This window comes from Catharus ustulatus, chromosome 1, assembly GCF_009819885.2.
Source record: "Catharus ustulatus isolate bCatUst1 chromosome 1, bCatUst1.pri.v2, whole genome shotgun sequence".
Classification (NCBI taxonomy): domain Eukaryota; kingdom Metazoa; phylum Chordata; class Aves; order Passeriformes; family Turdidae; genus Catharus; species Catharus ustulatus.
This window is the reverse complement of record NC_046221.1, coordinates 130,772,530-130,786,341: the sequence shown is the minus strand read 5'-3', so window position 1 is coordinate 130,786,341 and position 13,812 is coordinate 130,772,530. Positions and strand designations below refer to the sequence as shown.

Below are 13,812 nucleotides of genomic sequence, written 5' to 3'. Positions count from 1 at the left end.
TTTTTCTTTTTCAAATTCAAGAACATGGTATGAAAATTGCTTTCTTTTCTTTTAGCTAAAAGGAAGAGAAACTAGGTAGGAGTTAGTACTCTCCTAGTTCACATAAACCATGAATGAAAGTACAAGCTTAATTTACACTAAAAATCCATTCTAAAACATGCAAAGAACCTCTGTGAATATCCTGTTCTCCCTTGTTTTCCTCTCCTTCTTCCTACAAAAAAAAATCCTCTGAAGTTGGTGATGATTTGGCAAAGGCTTTAAGTTCCCCATCTGGTTCAGCCTTTTCTCCCAATCTCAGAGCAGAATTGCTAAGGTAACTTTCAATGCCAGAATAATGCTCCCTGAGGGTGCTCTGACAGTGTATGTGTGACTGAATGACACATCTCACACTGCACATTTCAAACTGTGAGAACTAAGGGGATTTAATGACATTTATTGCCTAGTTGGAGTCCTCCTCTTCTGTTTGCTCCTTCTCTCTAGCCTTCTTTTCAACCTATAAACCTATGCAGAATTGATGGATTGCACAATATTGCTGAGGAGTATACCCATTGTTTTAGCAAAGGAAGAGCTATTTTTCAAAGCACTCATGCAGAAATTTGGCTGATAACAAAGGAATCTAGGTCCCTTAGGGCATTTCCCTTTTCTTCTAGATAAGACAAGACACTGGGGAATGTGTAATTTTTAGAAAGTGCCAACCAATTAACAAAAACAAAAAATAACCTCCAAACCCTACATATGGCAAAGTAAAGCAAACAGGCATTGGAATATTTTGCTTTTGTGACTCATTATGTTCCTTAATAGGGTATGACAAGTATGCTGAAGAGAACAACCGGATGCTTAACTAGCTTTGGATGTCCTGAATTTGTGTTACTTCAATTCAGGAGCTTACCTCTGAGATTAATTTTTTGATCATCCAGGCTCTGAATACCCACGTGAAATTTCTTTCAGATGAAACCAAACCTGGAGTTGGAGCCCAAAACATTCTCTTCCAAAGCCTAAAATATTTGGTAAACAGCCTGTAAAACTGTAAAGTAAACTTTGCCTAAAGTCCATCTGGTATCAGTGTCAGACCTCAGCACACATTCATTTGCTCTCCAAATGCTTCTGTAACGCTGCCCCTGTGGCCACATTAAGATACAGTTTGTGCACACAGGCATGAAATCTATTTGTGCAAATAAGAAAGATTTTTGCCTACAACCATTCTGGGAAATCAAGCTCAGTGAGGGCTCTTTCTTTGACACAGTTACTCTGCAAATGCTGCAGGTCAGTATTTCAAAGCATCAATAAGGCAGAAACTCAGAGTGTTTAATCCCTTAGGATTTAAAGATCTTTTTTATTTGTAAATGAAGGTATGTCTAACAAAAATTACTGAGATAATCAAAATTCATCACAATTTTCATTGTTGTTCTTATATTAGCATACTTACGCCTATCTATAGTTTCAGATTGATGAACCATCAATCCATTTGATTAAAAAGACCATTTATAGACCCATTTTCACAGTGCTTCTATATGCCTATAGAGGGAAGATCACAGAAAATGACTAAAAAACCTGATCAAAGTCTCCAGAAGCAGTAAAATTTTAGTTCACTGCCAACAAGTATGACCCCAGACATGATGAACCCCAAGAATGGCATTTGGGGCAAGTATATATGTATGAACATGTGAAAATGATCAGAGAAAGCTGGATAAATTACTCTGTGGAAGCATCAGTGCCACATTACACAAAGGAAGTGAGCTTGGCAGAAGCAAGTATTCCTGCATTCAGAAGAAACTGGAATATGTACGTGTGAGTTGCTTAAAAAGTTGCCATCATAAGATTTTTTGTCATATTACAGACATTTTTGTGAATAAAAAAGCATAGTTGTGCTATATATATAAAAAGTAGATTAAAATGGAGTCCATGTTTTCACTGTCTTAGGGGACCACACAGGTAAGAGCTGAAAACAGTTACTAACAGGAAAAGCTTTGTAAAAACTTCTCCCTCCTTGCAAAGATCAGGAACAGAAGACAGTTGAGTAGAACAGCATATCAATGTGCACAGCTTATTAGGAAGAATTTTTGACTCAGAAAAATGTTCGAGGAATAAGTGTTGCTCTGCTGCAGTTTTCTCAGAGATGTAAAGCCCTAGATTTTTTATGGAGCAAGCAGACAGTGTGCCGTAGAATTGAACTTGTGTTTATAGGAGGTAGAAGAGGGAAGAATGCAGTAGGTTCTTTTCCGTGCTGAAATTAATTTTGTAAAATAGAAATGAATTTGTGTTTATAGGAAGTAGAAGAGGGAAGAATGTAATAGGTTTTTTTCAATTTAAATATGCTGTTCTTTTCCTTGCTGAAATTAATTTTGTTAAATAGGTCCATAGATGCTGATCACTGTTTCAGACCCAAAGCTGCCAAATCCAACAGAGTATAGTGTGAACTACAGTCAGGGGGTAGTTTACAAGAGAATAAATCTGGTTAAACTGATGGGTTTCTCAGCTCTTTTTCAAAAGGGTATGCTGAATTTTTTCAGGAAAGCTCTAAAAAATGAAGAAAGATCAGAACACTTTTAAGTACACTTTTAAGGATTCTTCAATTTTCAGTTTTGTTTCAGACATTTCAAACTCCTGACAAAGGCTACTATGAGAACAGAAGTCCCATAGTAATACATTTTTCTGACAAGTACCATAGGTTGAAGCCAGAGATTAAGTTAAACTAACCTATTTTAGTACCTTTAGAATATTTTTTCCTTTTCCCTCAGTGATGCCATAGTAGAGACACTGGTCAATGTAAATAATAAAACAGGGTGATTACTCAGACTTTTGAGATGTCAGTATCAGACTTTTGAGATGTCAGTATTAGGTTGGAACAGAGTTTCAGTGGCAAACACTGCTGGATACAACAGTGATTTTTTTTATCAAGATCAAGAAGAGAACTCCAAAGGCTGCACGAATCCCCAGAGGTCTCCAAAGAAGAAAAAATCTTCATATTTTCAGACATAACATATTGGTTTTTTTGATTGCACTCTAAGGTTCATTAAGTGTAGCCAGGCCCTACATTTAGCCCAGGAGTCCATAGAGTCAATTACAAAAGAGAGCACTCAGGCCCGAGGCACCAGAAAGTAGATCACTGCATCTTGAACCTTGCCAGCAGCCTTTTGTTCTCCCTCTCTCACTTTATTAGGGCTTTGTTTACATGGAATTATGCTACAGTGAAGAGTGTAACATTTTCTTTAAATTATATTTAATAGAATAAATGATTAAATGTCCTTTTGGTGGAACTTCAGTCTTTTGGACTGAAACTCTTATATATTGACTGATCTGGATTAGGGGTTCCAAATCAAATGGCTAAAACACTGTGAAATGCTCCAAGATGACCTGAAGTATTAATTAAGAATTCACATTAAAGTCAGCTTTCCCTGATAATGAAAGACATCAGTCTATGGAGAATTTATTTTTTGGGGGGCTTGCAGCCTTTTTCTTGCAACATCTTGCTGCTTTTAGTTTAAATGTTTGTACCACATCTTAAGTTTATAATGGCATTCTAGAAGGAGAGATGTCAGAAAAGCTAAGGCCACTTGCTTGTTCAGTGACAATATGTTTTGTTGAAAACCTTTTTCGTAGTGTGTGGAAAACATAAATGGTATCTCTTCTGGTAATACCATAATTGTGTGTCCCACAAGTAGTACTTGGTCCTTCAGGGCTCCTGCGTGGTACATCCTGGTGTGCATTTCCTCTTAAAACATGGCAATAGTCCAAAGCAGAGAAAAAAATCCCCCACCACTTTATCAAATATATAATTAGAAATAAATATGATATTTCAGAGACTAACAGAATATTGATGTGTAAAAATCAATTTAATCATATTCTTTATACTACGCATCAGTGATTAGTAGGGTTAACAGTGAAGTAATATTTCAGGTGATGTTTCAATTGGCCATGCATTGACATTATTACCCCTGGAAGTATTTGAAAGACATGTAGATGTGGCACTTAGGGACATGGTTTAGTGCTGGACTTGGCAGTGCTGGGTTAGTGGTTGGACTGGGTGATCTTGAGGTTCTTTCCCAACCTGATAATTCTGTGAGTCCACTGCTATAATGGCTTCCTAAAGGCAACCAATTCCAAATGCTCCTTTCTGGAATTTCACTCTGACCAGACTCCACAGCTGGGACTATTTGACTCGGGTAAAGAAAAACCCAAATCAACAAAAAAACTCAAATATTTTTCTCATAGGATTTGTTCCTTGTGGAACAATTTTTGCAAGGGCAGTTGAGAGTCAGTAGAGGGACACTCTCAGCACTGTGACACAGCAGCCCTGCTGATGGGGTGCAGAGGCACCTTGGACCTCCTGATAAAATGATGCACAGCTCAAGAAACACCACCAGAGGCTTTGCAGATAGAGTATTAGAGATCATGACACTGGCCCAGGAGTATTGCCAGAGCTGATTGCAATGCACTTCCTCTCCAGTGACTTCCACAAAGCTTTTTTACTTCTGCTAAGAAAAAAAATTACAGTAATTTCACGATTACAAGCTGCACCATTTTGACTAAAATTTTGCTCCCACACCGGAAATGCAGCTTACACTCAGGAACGGCTAATATGTGAATAATTTTCTGACATTTCCAACCCAGAAGTGCAAACAAGTCGAGCACCTGACAGTAAAAGCCGGCATTGTGAGATTGTTACAAATTGGTTACTCTGTTGCGCCGCGGGTGGAGCTGGCTCCCTGCAGGCAGCACGGGGGGGGACGGGGGGAGAGGCGGGAGAGCTCCCTCCTTCATGCAGCCCAGCCCGGGGGAGAGATGGGGCGCCCCATGCTGCCATCCCCGCGGCCTGTGGGGAGGCGTGGGGCTCCCATCCCTGCCTGCCACCGCCGCGGGAGCAGGGGGACTCCTTCCCCTCCTGCTGCCGCCGCCGCAGGTGCCGGTGGGCTCTGTCCCTGCCTGCTGCTGTGGCACGGCGCCGGGCCAGGACGAGCGAGCCCAGCAGCAGCGGTGGTCGGCCCTGAGCGGCCCCACCGAGCGGCCCTGCCGAACTGGGCCACCTGGCCCTGTTGGCAGCCCCGAGCGGGCCGAGTCTGCACAGCCCTAGCCGAGCCAGTAAACCCCGTCATGCCGCGATTCTGTTACTATTTGGCAACTTTGTTGCACGTGGGTCCTCCCTGTGAACGACAGAGTGGCTTATAGTTGGGTGTGGCTTGTGTATGGACAAAGAACGAAATGTTTGCCAACACCCGGCGATGCGGCTTATACTCAGTGCAGCTTGTAATTGTGAAATTACTGTACTCTTCATTCATATCAAATAAGATGGATCCTTTTAATTTCCAATTCTAAGCATTTTCTACATTCATTGCTTAAAACTGGCCACCCATCACCAGCATATTAATAAAAACTGATTAATTATATCAATCTTGCTGCTGGCTTGTTTATGAGGTTTGTTATTTACAGGATAGGAAATTAAACTTTGCATAATGAGTAAAATCAGATTGTTACTATTCCATTCATTAATTGTATTTCACTTGTAATTTTAATACTGTCAAACATATATTCCAGTTTGCAATTAGTTTAACAGCTTTTGTTTATTCCATCATATCAAGTTTCCTCCTAATTTTAAAAAATGTTTAGCTTTCCTAATTTGAACACTATAATTTCATGATAGAATTATGATTACAATGCTGATAATGCTTTCCAAGGGAGTGTTTAATTATTTGGGGTAGACTGAACCAAGTGTTCTGGAAGAAGACGAGAACAGAGAATACAATATCACTTACCTGATTATTTTGGCATCATTATGGACTTCACTCCCTTATTCTGACCTGGATTCTCAAATAGCCTTCTGCAGCTGCAAAACATGCCTGCTCACCTCCAGCCTGGATGTTCCTCATGCAGAAAGAGAAATGTAACTGGATAGCCAGTCCCACACACAAACCCACTTCCTGCATACATCTGCAGTATCTCACACCTCATCACATCAGCCTAATCTATTTAGAAGATTACCTACCTTGCATTGCCTATGCAAGCATGGGGAAATGAAGCTGTAAATGTCCCCTACGCCAGGAGTCTGCCCACATAATATGCACTTCCCATTTAACTGCACACACTTTTTTCCGCTTCAATGTGAACTACAACTCAGTCCATTAAGAGACAATCTAGGCTTTGCACAGATACCATGCAAAAGCAAAATATTAAGGATATTTAATGAAGTCTCATCCTCAAAACATAATGGAAATTGTGTGATTACAAAAAAATTAACTGAAAAATTGATAAATATTTCAGTCTGTGCAATATTAAAATTAATCCAGTTGAGCAGAATAAGTTTGGTTAGAAGCTTTATTATTATTGTTTAATGCCAGAATATCAGATCCTGATGGAGACTCATATTTATATTTATATTTATATTTATATTTATATTTATATTTATATTTATATTTATATTTATATTTATATTTATATTTATATTTATATTTATATTTATATTTATATTTTATTCAGTCACTTTTTCCTGATTTACAAATAATTTTTAAAATCTAATGTTAGACACACTACTAAAAATTGAATAGTTCAGGCACATAATTTGGAAAACTGAGCCATGAGACTTCCAGATGGAGAGCTTGGCACTTAAGAATGTGGGTTTTGTCATTTAGCTAAATCAGATCCAGACAATGTAAGTATCACCAGCTGGGAATGATGATAATAATGATAATAATGATAATAATAATAACATTTTTAAAACCTTCAGAGAAGTATATTTGAGTATGCACTGATTTGTATTGGTAGTTAAATACACACATGAAACCTGTGGAACTAAATATTCATATGGGGTCATCCTGAAACCTGCAAAAGAGGGTAGAAGCCTCCACTGAGGGAGTTCAACTTCTTCTGAAAGACAGAAGAAAACTCCAGCTAAGTTTTATAAAGGCTGGGTGAAATGGTCACAGTACTTGTTTCACTTCTTCAGAAAGAATTGAATCTTTCTCCAGCCAAGATGGCTTGTAACCCAGTATTACTGCATCAGGCCATATGTGCTGGATCATCAAAGGCAGTTAAAGTAAACAGATAAGCAAGAAATCCAGTCTGGGTTTAGGAATCTAGAGTGCAATCAGCTGCTTCCACAAACTTAGTGAAGTGACCCAGAGCTCAGCAATTGGAACAAAGAAAAATGTTTACTCATTTCACTCATAAATGGTCTTTCACTGAATGCTTGGCGCAAATAAAATACTTTGCTTGTCCATTTGTGACTTTGGAAGAACAGTTATTCTTAATCCATAATAAATATATATATTTTAATCTGTTCTTTAAAAAATTCATGCATTAACAAGAAAATAGCAGCCAGTACTGAAACAAATAGGGCAGTATAGACATGCAATACCAAAATCAATGGTAAAAGTACTGACCGAGGTGAAAACTGAACCCTTGCTGGTCTGGATCTAAAATTCTTCTAAGTGGATCAAGTATAACCTGATTTTGTTACTTCTGAAGATCCAGTCAGCTTTAACCTGACACAATTGGGAACAGCCAGCATTTGACAGGAGAGGAAGGAGGTTGTCACCAAGTCCAGGCCTCCTGACAGTCAGAGGCCCTTTTAGGCATAAGTGCTGATCCTGCAGGAAAAGGCATCTTAGAGAGCTGAGGTTCAAAACAGCCTTTACAGGCTGATCCCAAGCCTCAGAACCACAGAGGAGAACCCTAAAACCTGGTGTTAAGAACTTGGTGAAAAAAAAAAAGAGAAATGCTTAAAAGAAAAAAAAAAGTTTCATTTATTTTAAAATTTTAAAACTCCTTCTTGATGAAACTAGTTCTCTTCATCTGGGGTCCCAGCCTCTTTCTCACACAGCTTTGGAAGCAGTATCATCATTTTCTTCTCTACAACCACCAAGAAAGTCCTGTGAACCTGCTGTTATTTCAGGTCATACCTGCAGTGACAGCCCATAAAGATCTTTTACCGAATGACTAAGCAGAGGCTTATATTTTATTACAGCAAAAGGTATTAATGAAAATCAAGAAATATTAGTATTCTGGTTTTCGGTGACTTTTTAAAAATACAGATATTAATAAAATAAATTTATTAATGGAAGAAGCACAATTTTTACTTGATTTAAGGTACATTCAGTCAACCAACATATCTAGGTGATTGATATCCAGAATGCACAGTCTTGTTCAAATGGTCTGCTGAAACCAGAACAAAACAGCTAAGTCTGAGCCAAAATTAAAATTCTCAGAAAGAAAACAGGAACAAAGCTAGTTGTTTGCGAGGCAGATGTTATTTATTGGTGTTTTTAACTCATTGTAATTTATTTTGCCTGGAAGCAAGCCTCCCATTTTCATACAGCTCTTTAGGGGTTTTTTACCAGTTTTATGCCACTAGGTAGTATTTACTGATGAAATGCAGTCAGAAGAGCTTTCTGCGTAATTGCACTTTCAGTGAAGCAGTTCAGATCCTCTTCTTGAGCACTTGCTTGTTCGCACACCCACATATTCCTATTCGTATGCAGAGTCTTATCTCTTGCTGTCTGGCCTGTGAATTATGTGTCTGCTTTTATGTTTTCTGCCAGTGTTTGCTCATCACTGGTTGGTCATTTTTCACCTCCTGAGTTACACAGTCATCACTGTTACCACTTGCACTTTCATGATAGAAAATGAGAACTATGTCCTTTCACTGCAATATTTAACCCTGTTTCTGCTAAAAGAGGCTGAGGACTATGCTAATCACAACATATGGGGATTTTTTTTTCCTAATCAAGATTAATCTAAAGCTGAAAACACTAGGTAATGTTTCTGTAGGTATTATCAGAGTGATACAGATTATACAAATTATCAGTAAGCAACAGTCTTGGCCTCTGTCTATGAAATACTGGGCCATAACAGATCACTGTGAGGCTGTCTGCTCTTCCATATTATGGTGCACAGCAGGCTGAGTGGGGGAGAGACAAATTAAATGGAGATGCACACAAGTGTGTGCGAATTAGACAGCACTGCAGGGCAGCAAATGGCTTCCTGAAAGCAGCAAGAAGCACTTAATCAGAGGGACCATGTGCCTGGCAGGAATTACTTGCTCCCTTAGCTGGGAGATGTGACAGCATTTGCTCCAATGCTGCCATTAAGTCGCCATAAACATCTCCCATTCATTCTCTGCCATGCAACACTGAGAATCAGACACTGGTGGAGTGACTGTCTTCCTGGTATTGCAGCCAAACATACTTCAAGGGCATGTATGAATGGAGGAAAAAACCCAGACTGAATTGCCAGCACAAAAATGAATGCATTTTAATGAAAATTCTGTTCACATAGCAAAGTGTTCAAGAAATTGAAATACTCATGGGATTTCCAGTAGTATATCCTAAGAGGCTTCCTCTATTTAGTGTAGCTTTCATTAATAAATTAATTGCTGACAAATTTAGCACACATTGTGTGCACAGATCTTCAATTGTCTTTGGCTGTGCATTTCTTTAAAGTACTTTGTTCTTGACAATACCAGAAAAGTCTCTAGGCATGCCAGAAATAGTAACTTTCATGCAAATTCCTTGGCCCCAGCTGAAAGTCAGAAAAAAAGACAGTTCACCATTTGTTAGTAAAACATCAGTATTGCTTACAAAGGAAAAAGCAGACTTAAATAACAACTTATTTATTAAATGCTGAATCATGGAACCAGATATGCCAGAAACCTTGCCAGGATGTGTTTCCCATCCTGTTTGTTTTTTTTTTTTTTACTGAAAATGGATTGAGAGAAAAGAGTGCATTCTCCAGATCACAGACTCTTTGGCAGCAGTTACTAGAAAAAGATTGATCACATGAGAAGAAACCTATCTCCACCTGGGAAATGGGTTCCATGGGTTCCATGCCCATGGTAGGAGAGTTGGAACCAGATGAACTTTAAGGTCCCTTCCAGCCTGAACCACTGTATGACTGTATGAAATTACAGTTTGACATCCCACTTTGCACAGCAAACCACAGACACAGGTGGAACTCCAGCTTCAGAAGCATGACCTGACCCCATGGTCCAGCCACACCCCTCTGGGGGGTAGCTCTAGGGAGAAAGAAATCCCCCCTTGCCCAGCCAGGACACTAGCAGTCTGTCAGCTTGCATGAAGCTGAGCTGGTCAGAGGCACAATTACATGGTCAACTACCACAACAAAGCTGCCCATTCCTCAGACAGCTACAGGTTTAGTAAGGTACATGCTGGAAATCATGGCTTCTTGTTTCCAGCAGACACTCAAGGAGAAACAGCACCTGAGGCAGTGTCAGAGGAATGCCATATAGGACAACTTCTGAAACACCTCCAGCCAAAGATTAAAAAAGCACAAAAACAGAAATAAAAAGAAGCTGAAAGTTGCTTTTCTGCACATTGCAGCTAAATCACAAGTCACTCAGCAACTTCTCAGGAAGTATCTGGGAACCATCAGTGAATTTGCTGCTGGGAAGTATAAAAGGTAAGATATTCACAACAAATTACCATTCCTGAAATGGCTGCACAGCCAGCCATGGTCTATAACCCCTGTGTATTCAGTGCTGAAACTGCCCATTCTTTCCTGAGAGCTAGAATTAGGGTGAGAATGTTCAGGCAAAGACTGCCTGGTCTGAATTAAAGACCAACACTGTAGAAATGAACATTGAAAAATTCATTGTCATTTTCTGCAGTGTGCAGCAGTTAGGTATTCATGCCCAACCTTGCGAGCCTGAAAATGTACTGGAAGCCCAGTTGAACAAAACAACTGTTGTAGGGCATGGAACAGTACCTTGTACTGCTTTGGAATGTAGCAGTGTAGCTAAACAGTGCTGCTGGTGGGACTCTCTTTTATAGAGGGCTGGGAGCAATCTGTGAACAACACACCTTGGGTTTTGTGCAAGTGACCCGTGCTGCCAACACTCTTCTGACCAGGGACTCTGTATGGAGAGAAGAGTGTCCTAAATAAGGCTTGCTCCTTGTGAGCAGACCCACCTGAAAATGTATGAATCATGGGGTTTACAGAGCAAAAGTTTAGGCAAATCTCAGAAATTTAATACAGCTTGAAAGGCTCCAAGGGGACACACACTTGCTTTCTCTCCTATTCAGAATCTAGAAACATCTTCCATAGCTGCAGTAAAAGGCCTTAATTTTTCACCTTCCAGCTCACTGGAGTGCACTTTTAGCAGCACACATTTACATTCTGTTATAAAAAAAAATATGTGTCATTCTGGTCATCTATGTCAAATACTTCACAGCAACAACATGAAATTTGAAAAATTCTCCTGATAGGCCTCATGAATTTTCCTGAGGGCTAAAGATTTTTAGGACATATGTTTTACATGGGTATTCCATTGCCAAATATCACCTTCTGTTATCTGCAATTTTGGAGGATGTGTTTGAGTTCCACTGCCCTCCAAGAGCAGAAAAACAAGCTGTTTTTCTCTAGTTTAGGAGGCTGAAACCACTGAAATGACATGGCTCCCTAACACAACAGCCAAGTTCTATAATGAACATCTCGAAAACAAATCCCAAACCTTTCATCACCTTGAATATGTTCTAGAATAGACAAACCTATTTTGTCTTGCACTTGTTGTTTGGATTTCATGGGTTCAAAAAGTAGAACAGCTGCACAAATAAAATAAGATAAAAAGGAAAAGGAAAAGGAAATCAAAGCAAAGAAAACCGATGGAATGTTCAATTGTGGAGAAATATGGAAACAAGCTCTTCCCTACCCCAATGGGCTGATTCCTGGTGCCTGGGTTTATGTACCAGTCTTGGCTTTTCCAGGATGCAAGGGATGCTAACACAGTGAGCCCTTGCCTTTCCGTCGACTCTCTGGCAAGGGGGACAGTCAGGACGGGGAGAAGGTGGCACAGTTTGGGAGGCAGCAAGGCCTGGGAAACCCTCATTTCCCCAGGGATGCCTCTCCCAGCTGGCTTCCCCCTCAAGGGTCCCACTGTGCCTCCACACCATTTCCCACTGTGCCTCCACATCATTTCCCACTGCTGCTGTAAGACTCTCAAATGCTTTGATGTGGGCAGCTGGCAAAGGGTCACCTCAGGAGGTGAGCAAGGGCAAGAAGTTATGCCACGTGCATAAGGCATACTTGCAGGTGAAGCTGTCTGTGCTGCTGAGCAAACAGTCTGGCTCATCCTGCTTCCTATTTACCTGGGAGATAAGGACTGCGGCAGTCCATTGGGACAGCGACCTGAAGTCTTTTCCAATGCATAACAGAGGAGTCAAAACTGAAACCGAAAGAGATTACAGTAATTTCACGACTATAAGGTGCACTGGATTATAGAGCGCACTTCTGGGTGTCAGCAAATTTCCGAACTTTGCCGATATATAAGGCGCACTAGACTATAAGGTGCACTTTTTTTTTGCAGCGAGGATCCGTCGCCGGCTCCCCCCATGTGATTGCTGGCTGAGGCCCTGCCTCCACCCGGGCACTGTGGGCCCCTGGGCTTGCCTGCACCCGGCAGGAGCGGCGCCGCGGGACCCCGAGCTCGCCTCCACCTGGCAGTCGTGGCCCTGCTGGCTCCCCCCATGGCTCGTGGTTCACACTTCTGGGTTGGCAAATTTCAGAACTTTGTCCATTATATAAGGCGTACCGGACTATAAGGCGCACTTCTGGGTTTGGGCCAAAATTTTAGTCAAAAGGGTGCGCCTTATAGCCGTGAAATTACTGCACATTTAATTTTCTAGCTGCATCCAGAAGCTGTAACTCGATGTGAAAGACTCTTTGTGTGCAGACACATCCTTATCTTCTGTGCTACAGGGAGTGGTCAATGTCTAGTGTTGCCAGTAATTGTTGTTTTGCCTTTCAGGACCAAAGTTCCAGGAAGGAGAATGCACTGAAGCATGATTTTAGTCTGGGGATGCAATTACACACTTCCTTTTAATTTTTAGTTAGTTTTTTTTTCTTTTTCTATTAAGTGAGTGGCTTTCTAGCAAGTTTTAGAAGTGCTAAAACTTGTGCCAAATCAACAGCATGCAGCTGTGGACATGCACCTCTGAAAAGTGAAAGAAGTCTTTGTTCCTGAGACACTTGTAACCAAAATGCAAAATGTAATTGTGAAAAAGGAATGTAAAAATCTGCTAAACCTTTACATGATATACTACCTTTCATTATGCCTATCTACCATTTTAGCTATAAGGTTAAAATCACAGATTTCGAAGGTTGTTTTCCCGTAATTAGACAAATCCTTTCTCAGGCAAGCACAACTTGTTCTGAACAAATTATTACTGCAAATGCTGTGTGTATACTCTTCTTTTTTCCTCTTTCAATGGTTTTCATTCAAATTAACTTTTATAATTTCCTTTTTTGTTAAAAGAAAGCACTTCAGAAGTAATAAATACTCTGAAATAACATGAAACTACCTTTCATGTTTCAACTTTCATCTTTCAGCTACTCTCAAAAAGAGTAAAAAAAAGCCACCTCACACAACATTTAATTAAAATATGGTTGTTACTATTTAAGAACGCAAACAAGAAAGTGCCCCGTCAGATGAAAATCCCTCGAGCTATTATAACTTTCTCTGGTTCAGCAGACATAAAATACTGTAGCATAAAACTAATTTCATGCTGCCAGATAAAACAGCATGTCATGCTCACATTACTACGTCTTGTTCAGTAAATGCTTACTTGAAACAAAGTATATGCTACATTATTTTTTTAAAAAGCATATAGAAATGCGTGTATATACATTATGTGTCATTTAATGTAATTCCAACTGAGCTGAATTCTGCACAGAAATCAGGATTGACCTAACTTTCAAATGTCTGCAAGAATAATTTCAGCCCACAAACATCAGCCCCATAGTCGAGAGCTGAAAGGAGAGCTTCACATCAGGGATTCAGTTGACCATCATGTATTTTCACTTCATTAG

The 13,812-nt window shown here is 40.0% G+C and overlaps 1 long non-coding RNA gene across 6 annotated transcripts in view; it reads left to right on the top strand.

The window, feature by feature from the left end:
• Window positions 1-13,812, top strand: part of LOC116996091 — a 252,018-nt gene that overhangs the window by 230,256 nt on the left and 7,950 nt on the right. For 4 of the 6 annotated variants that reach the window (XR_004417864.1, XR_004417865.1, XR_004417868.1 and 1 more), the window contains one exon: window positions 10,329-10,407. The exons of the other annotated variants lie outside the window; for them this stretch is intronic. This is a non-coding gene — a long non-coding RNA (uncharacterized LOC116996091). The remainder of the gene's footprint in view (window positions 1-10,328; window positions 10,408-13,812) is intronic. 6 annotated transcript variants of the gene reach the window in all.